Here is an 8,179-nt window from a genome sequence, read left to right on the forward strand (position 1 = left end):
TACTGCATTCTCCAAAATTAGAATAATGCCTTGCATTTAATAAATGCTTCTTAAATGATTTAAACGTTGACTTAATATACTAAGAATACTTAGTAAATATAAATTAGGTATGTATATTTAAGAGTAATATAGAATAGTAATTCATAGTAGAATATATAATAATAATGAGATGGTAATATATAACTAAGCATAATGCATACTTATTACCATATAATTAAGTATACTTAATATACTAAGAAAGAGTAGATTCTCAAGAAATGTTAGTTCTCTATGCTGGGAAAAACTAAACTGTTTATAGGAAACTGGAATCCTCTAAAGCAGGAATTGCAAATTTTTTGTGTACTAAACACTTCAATATTTTTGACGTCAACATCTCTGTTGCACCCACTCAGCTCTGCTTTTGTGGTGTAAAAATCACTATAGACAATGGTTAGATGACTGAGTGTGATTGTGTTTCATTGACACTTTATTTACAAAAGTAGGAGGAAGCCATAGTTTTCAAACAATATATCCTAATTTCAACCTCTCCTGCTGAGACCACTGAAAAATAGCGGTGGTCTCCTTTGCTGCTGTAAGCAGTAAACCTTCTAGGTCTTACCAACACAATGTTTTGTTAACGTTAGGAGAAGCTAGCAGTTGACGTTTTTCTCATGCTGTGTTACCCGCTTATTTTTGCTCAGGCTTTCTTCCTTCTAGAATACATGCTTGTCCTATCTCTTCACAGTGCTAAAGGCTCTTCAAGATGCAGTTCAAAGGATCTTTTTTCACCATGGCTCCTTCCTTTATATTATTGCCTGATGTAAAGCCATCTCTCCAGCTCTGGGACACCTATGTTATTTTCCAGATTAGTGCAACGGACAAAAATATTAAAAAAAGAAATAACCTGAAATTTAGAGCCTGGGTCATCTGAGTTTGAATATTGGCTCAGCCTCCTATAAGTGGAATAGGGTTAGACCTGTTTCCTATCATTGTTCAGCCAGTTTTCTTCTTATATGAAATGATATTATAACCTATTTTACATGATTACCTGAAGACCTAAAGAATATGGTGATGAAAAGTAAATGGTGTTCTTTAGGTATTGTGTTTCAGTGGATGTGGCAGCAATTTCAATATAATTTGTTTGCATTTATAAATTTTCACTCATATCTAGGTACCAAAACCCATTTTTTTCTCAATGTTTTTAAAAAATATCTTATGGCATTTAATCCTCCTACTTTATTGGATTATTTTATATAATTTTAGCTTCCCTACTTGACTATACACTTTGGACACTAGTGTTACTGCATCTAACAAAATACTTACTGATTAGTGAATAAGTATTTTGTAATAAATAATGTATGATAGTTGAACAGATAAACTCTAAACTCTTGATTTATTCTTGATTGGTACCGTGAATGTGTCTGAAGTCAACATATTCAACTCCTTTGAACTAATTTTAATTTTCCTATTCCCTGAACCAACTTTAAGTTCACTCCATTCTGTATAATAATAACTCAAAACATAAGCTTTAATTATATACAAATTATTGAGTGTTTTCCTGTCTTGCATAATAGCAAAGTTCTGTTGAATCATTTTTTTCAAACCTAGAGTTTTTCAACTGATGCCAAAATTCAAGCATGTTCAGAGCACAAAGCTTTGTTACAATTCTGCCGTTTTATACACTTGGTAATCCACACTCTTAACATCTGTCAAATTAGCAGAAACAAGGTACTTCTGAACCATAGTAAGAAAGCCCTTCAGCCAGGCACGGTGGCTCATGCCTGTAATCCCAGCACTTTGGGAGGCCGAGGCGGGCGGGATCATGAGGTAAGGAGATCCAGACCATTCTGGCTAACATGGCGAAACCCCATCTCTACTAAAAATATAAAAAATTAGTCGGGCGTGGTGGCACGTGCCTGTAGTCCCAGCTGCTCAGGAGGCTGAGGCAGGAGAATCGTCTGAACCTCAGAGTCGGAGGTTGCAGTGAGCAGAGATGGCGCCACTGCACTCCAGCCTAGGCGACAGAGCAAGACTCCGTCTCAAAAAAAAAAAAAAAAAAAAAAAAAAAGGCCCTTCAAAGTTTTATTTTGAAACGTGGGTAATATGGCTAATTGTACTTGAAAACCAATTAGAGATACAACATTGTGTATCCAGGAAAGGACTAGGAACACGTGTATTCAGATTGGCCAGGTTCTTCTGCTACAGACCTTGATGCTAATCATGTAGACTAGCAGGCTGGAGGGGGACTCAGGAGCTTGCGTTTCCACTTTTTAGTTTGTGATGTATTTGTATCACCTGAGTTAGCTCCCTTCATCAGTTTGCAGTGATTGAATCCAATTTCAGTAGGGCTCAAGCACATAAACAGTATTAGTGTTTAACTGAAGAGGGTAAACCTCTCACCATAGTTTATCTATAGCTCTCAAAGTTAATAGATGGACTCTAGGGAGCCAAGAAGAAAGATAGAACAGATTGCAGAGGATAAAGGCCAAAATGTGTGGGCACATTCCGGTGGGAACTTAATTTCCTTGAGAGCAAATTGAAATATTTCTTGCAAACTCCTTTTTTCTATTAAAATATGATTTTCTTCAGAGAAAAGAAATATATTTAGTTCTGATGACCATAAAAACAATACACGGGTATAATTTTAAGTTTTGATAGCCGAGTTAAGGGGTGATACTCGCTTTAGAAGTCTTCTTTTATTTCTTTGCTTAAATCATAATAGTTCTCAGGAAATGAAATTCTTTAGATAAACAACTCTTTCCTTGGTGATATAATAAAGAGACCTTTTGGGCCAGGCGTGGTGGCTCACGCCTGTAATCCCAGCACTTTGGGAGGCCGAGGCGGGCGGATCACGAGGTCAGGAGATCGAGACCATCCTGACTAACACAGTGAAACCCCATCTCTACTAAAAATACAAAAAAAAAAAAAATTAGCCGGGCGTGATGGCGGGCGCCTGTAGTCCCAGCTACTCGGGAGGCTGAGGCAGGAGAATGGCGTGAACCCGGGAGGCGGAGCTTGTAGTGAGCCGAGATTGCGCCACTGCACTCCAGCCTGGGTGACAGAGCGAGACTCTGTCTCAAAAAAAAAAAAAAGAGACCTTTTGCTTGTCTGCTAGTTTTGATAAGACTTTCTATTTAAACAACTATTTCAAACTGGTTATTTTTCTGTGCTGTTGTTTCCCATGTCTACTTCATCTTGAGGCTAATGATGTTGTTAGAGAGAACCATACACCAGGATCATTTTGCTTCTAACTGTTCACTTTTCATGTGTTTATGTCCTTCATAGGGACTTGGGTTCCTCCCCTCTTATTATTAAGAACCATGAATTCTCAATTAAAATCTAAAAGTTAAAATTATCATATGATATTTCATGTTTATGACCTTAACACTGTAACCTTCTGCTTTCATTCAGGCAAGGAAGAGGGTATAGTTTTATATAGTAGAAATATTATGAACTTAATCCTGATAGAGAAGGATATTGTATTACATTGAAAATTATAAAAGGCATTGACCAAAATAAAACATTCTTCCCAGCTTAGCTAAACTTTAGACAAGTTTTTTTCTGACTGTAGATAGGATCATGACCTCGCTTTTTAAATAACTTTTATTTTTTAAAACTTGCCTATGTAAATTGTTTCTGAACCCCTTTTGAGATATACATCTTTCCCAGCCCTCTGCTAGTCTTGCAACCTAAGAATGTCTTTTCAAGTACCTGAGAGTCATACCTCTGAAATTTAATCATAGAAAGAGACAGCAGCATTTTCTCCAAGTCTCGGTTGGAGGATAGCAGCCTCCTGTCCAAATAGGATAATTAGCAGACAAGGATGACTTTATCACATTCACCAACATCCCCTCTATTGCCCTTCAGTACTTTTCCTCTACCTAACCCAGCATTTAAAATTCCTCCCACCTTTTGTTTCAGTGGAGTTGAGTTCTGGTCTCTTTCACGTTGCAGTAGTCTTAAAGAAAAAGTCTTCTTTGCCTGTTTAACTCTATCCGTTGCAAATTTTCTTTGGCAACGCTTAAAACCTATGTAGTCTATGGCAAGTTACTTAATTCCATATACCAGCTACTTATTTCCTTTGTAAAAAAAAAAAAAAAAGCGAGAGAGAGAAATCAATATCATTTTCAGGGTTACGTTAGGTATTATAAAGGTATTATAAAAATACATTAGGTATTATTATACTTTTTAAATTGATACATAATAATTGTACATATCTATGGGTTACATGTGATGTTATGATACACGCATAAAATGTATGTAATGATCAAATCAAGGTAATTTGGATATCTACCACCTCAAACACTTGTTATTTCCTTGTGTTGGGAACATGCTAAGTCTTCTCTTCTAGCGATTTTGAAATATACAATAAATTATGGTTCACTACAGTCACACTACTGTGCTATTGAGCACTAGAATATATTCCTTCTTATCTAATTGTATTTTTAAAGTTATTTTTAATTCTGGATACATCTGAGTCGTAAATATTTATGAGATACGTGTGATATTTTGATAAAGCATAAATTGTGTAATAATCAAATCAGGATAATTGTAATAGCCATCACCTCAAGAATTTATCATTTATTTGTGTTAGGAACAGTCCAATTCTGCTCTTTTAGTTATTTTGAGATATACAGTAAATTATTGTTAACCATAGTTACCCTATTGTTCTACTGAACACGAGATCTTATTCCTTTTGTCTAACTGTTTTTTTACTAATTAACCATCTCCTTTTTATCCCCCCACCCCATCACCCTGTCTAGCCTCTGGTAACCATCTTTCTATTCTCTATTTCCATGAATTCATTCTTTTTAGTTCCTTTATATGAGGGAGAACATGTAATATTCATCTTTCTGTACTTACCTTATTTTACTTAATGTAATATCCTCCAGTTCCATTCATTGGGTTGCAAATGACAGAATTTTTTATGGATGAATAATATGACATTGTGTACATATGACACATTTTCTTTATCCATTTATTAATTGATGGGCACTTAGGTTGAATCCATATTTTGGTTACTGTGAAAAGTGGTGCAATAAACATAAGAGTGCCAGTATCTCTCTGATATACTGATTTTCTTTCCTTTGGATATGTACCCAGCAGTGATATTGCTCATTCACATGGTAGTCCCTTCGGTATGGGTAAAGGTAAACTAATTTATATGGTAAAATTTCAAGACGTGAGATTTGATACTCATTTTCCCTCTCCTGGTGAGTCAGAAGATTATAAAACAGGAAGCTCTGTGAGTCAAAATCTCAAATATAAAATGAGACACCAAAACAAGAATGGGCAAGAGAGGGAGCACCTTGATCAACCACAAGCCAAAACTAGCAGAAGCCTGTACATTAACTAAGAAAACAATTGAAGAAAAGCTTCCCTCAGGGTAGGTTCTAAAACTATGCAGATCCAAAATGAGTTTAAAGATCTTTGAAAATTGGAAAGCTATCATTGCTGACTGCAAAGGTTTGGATTGTTTGTTCATTTATTAATTCCATTGTGTTTTTGGAAAAAAAGGAATAAAAATTGAAGGGATACTTGATGAACTTTTCTTTCTCGTATAACATTTACCTTAACATTAATTGTTGGCATTGTAATTTTTTTTTTAAGACAGTGTCTCATCCTGTTGTCCAGGCAGGAGTGCAGTGGCATGATCATAGCTCACTGCAGCCTCAACCTCCTGGGCTCAAGGGAACCTCCTGTTTCAGCCTCTTGAGTAGCTAAGGCTACAGGCACACACCACCACACCCAGCTAATTTTTTTGTTTTCTTAATACTTTGTAGAGACAGGGATCTTGCTATGTTTCTGAGGCTGATCTTGAACTCTTGGCTTCAAGTGATCCTCCTGCTTTGGCCTCCCAAAGTGCTGAAATTACAGGTGTGAGCCACCTCACCTGCTGGCATTGTAATTTATGTTGTTTAATTTAATACCACAGCAAATATTTATAGATCAGTGTATTTTATGTCAATTGAAATTCAATGACTGGAGCAGGAAGTCGGATTCATATCATGGAACTCAAGGCTCGTAACCTAAGTCTTTATTATTATTTGCACAGCAAATGATGCTTTTTTCTTTATTGTAAGATCTTACAGGAAATGGAAATATTATGCACCACCTTCCCTGTCATATTAAAGGAGCTATGGGAAAATGGTCTATGTACAGGCAGAGAGGTGACTGTTGGATACCGAACAACTGAAAACACCTTTATTGCATTCAATTTTTGGATTATTTTCCCTTTAGAAATAAGGCATAAGTAGAATAGAACTTGGCACTTCAAAATTTCAATTTTTAAGAAATTTTTCCTATATAAAAATACTTCCCTAAATAAAAATATATGAGCTACCCATTTATGGATATATATAAAAATGTATAATTAAAAAGAAATTATGGTTTAATTGTTTTGGGAAAAAACAATTTGAAATAGCTTTGATTACTAATTAACAAATTACATGAGAGAGAAAGTTCAGCTGAACCTCTGATACACTAAAAATAAATGTAATATTTTTTCATGGTAAAAAATGCTTACTTTTCAACCAGAACGACTCATTGTAATGTGTTCCTGTGTGAAAATATAAATGGATATTTATTCCTCTAATTTTCTTTGCTAATATAATTAGCCTGAGTAATAATATGCCTAAGCCTCACAGGAGCATATTAGATGGTTTTGAGAAGTTTAGTTTCGCTTCATAAATCTCTTTTTAGTATTTATTTATTTTTATTTTATTATTTATTTATTTTAATACAAAGCTTTGCAATTAGCAATTTTATTAAAAAAATAAAATGTACTAAAATAAATGCTTGTGTGGTATGATTGGTAAATAATCCAAAAAAATAGGTTCTTTTTTTTTCCTTCAAGGCAATCAGTCAGAAAGCAGGTTTTGTTCTTCAAAAAAATATGGAATATTTCATAAATTTGCATGGCATCATTGTGCAGGGGCCATGCTAATCTCTGTATCATTCCGATTTTTTAGTGCATGTGCTGCCAGAGACAGCACCATAAATCTTGTTAAAGTGTATTTTGCTCATCTGTGGAATTGACTCAGTTCAGACTTGCTGAGGCTGGGAGACCAAAACTCTTTGTTTAATGCGTTCAGGAACATAGCACTGTTGAGAACATCATATACATTAAGTAAAACAAGACACAGTTTTTCCTACTTGGGAACTTTAATGAGTAAAATACCTACTTGATCTTTCTTCCCTTACTATTTGATATGTCTTTTATTTATATATAAAAATGCATTATAGCACATTTCTTAAACCTTTCAAGGAATAAAAAAATTCCATTATTCATTTTTCCAGTACAATATGAGCTCAGCTATGACTTGCAGCCTCTGCAAGTGTCAGACGACAGGTACATTTTAAAGCCATTTAAGACCCTTTAGTAATGGAAAACAACGGCAGCATCTGCCTCATTTTGGGAAAAAAATTTAATTAATTAATTTGATTCAATTCCCTTATTTGCTTAAAGCTATATTCTAAAGATTTTGGAAATAAAGAAACATAAGATATAGTAACAAAATAGTGAGTAATGCGAGGCCATCAGCTTATAAGTAGCATTAATTAATGTAGTATAGGCCACTGTTTCCAAGACTCTAATGTTCACATAAGTTACCTGATGATATTGTTAAAATGCAGGTTTTGATTCAGGAGGTTGGAGCAGGGCCTGAGAATGTGTGTTCTACCAATCTCCCAGAGGATGCCACAGCTGCTGGCCTATGAGCTCCCTGGAGGTATGAAGGGGATGAACCAAAACTCTGTATATGCTACAGGCAACATGTTAAAAGGAAGGAAGAAAATCAGAAGTGACTCAGTGTCAGGAAAAATTGTGAAAGACCTTGAAATGGGCACATACACAGAAAGATTACTGAGAATTCTGTTTTATGCAATCACTTGGGTTATCTGATTCCCTGGGTATGCCACATTCATTGCCTTTAAGATATTTTACAACTCTATAAATAATACCTCACAATAATGCAAATTATTCCTAGTGAGGGGAATGAACTTTGTCTAACATATTTCCAATTGATTATTGTAACTGCCCAACAGGTTCACCTTACTGGCTGCCTAGACAGAGTGAATTTATCAAGACAGGGGAATTGCAATAGAGAAAGGGTAATTCATACAGAGCTGGCTGTGCAGGAGATTGGAGTTTGACTATTACTCAAATCAGTCTCCCCGAGAATTTGGGGATCAGAGTTTT

General features: G+C 35.2%; 1 non-coding gene across 1 annotated transcript; it reads right to left on the reverse strand.

The window, feature by feature from the left end:
• Positions 1 to 6,868: 6,868 nt before the first annotated feature.
• Positions 6,869 to 6,974, reverse strand: LOC115930522 (U6 spliceosomal RNA). The gene has a single exon (XR_004067153.1). It is a non-coding gene; the product is annotated as a U6 spliceosomal RNA (small nuclear RNA).
• Between the last annotated feature and the right edge of the window lie 1,205 nt (positions 6,975 to 8,179).

Source organism: Gorilla gorilla, chromosome 14 (assembly GCF_029281585.2).
Source record: "Gorilla gorilla gorilla isolate KB3781 chromosome 14, NHGRI_mGorGor1-v2.1_pri, whole genome shotgun sequence".
NCBI lineage: Eukaryota > Metazoa > Chordata > Mammalia > Primates > Hominidae > Gorilla > Gorilla gorilla.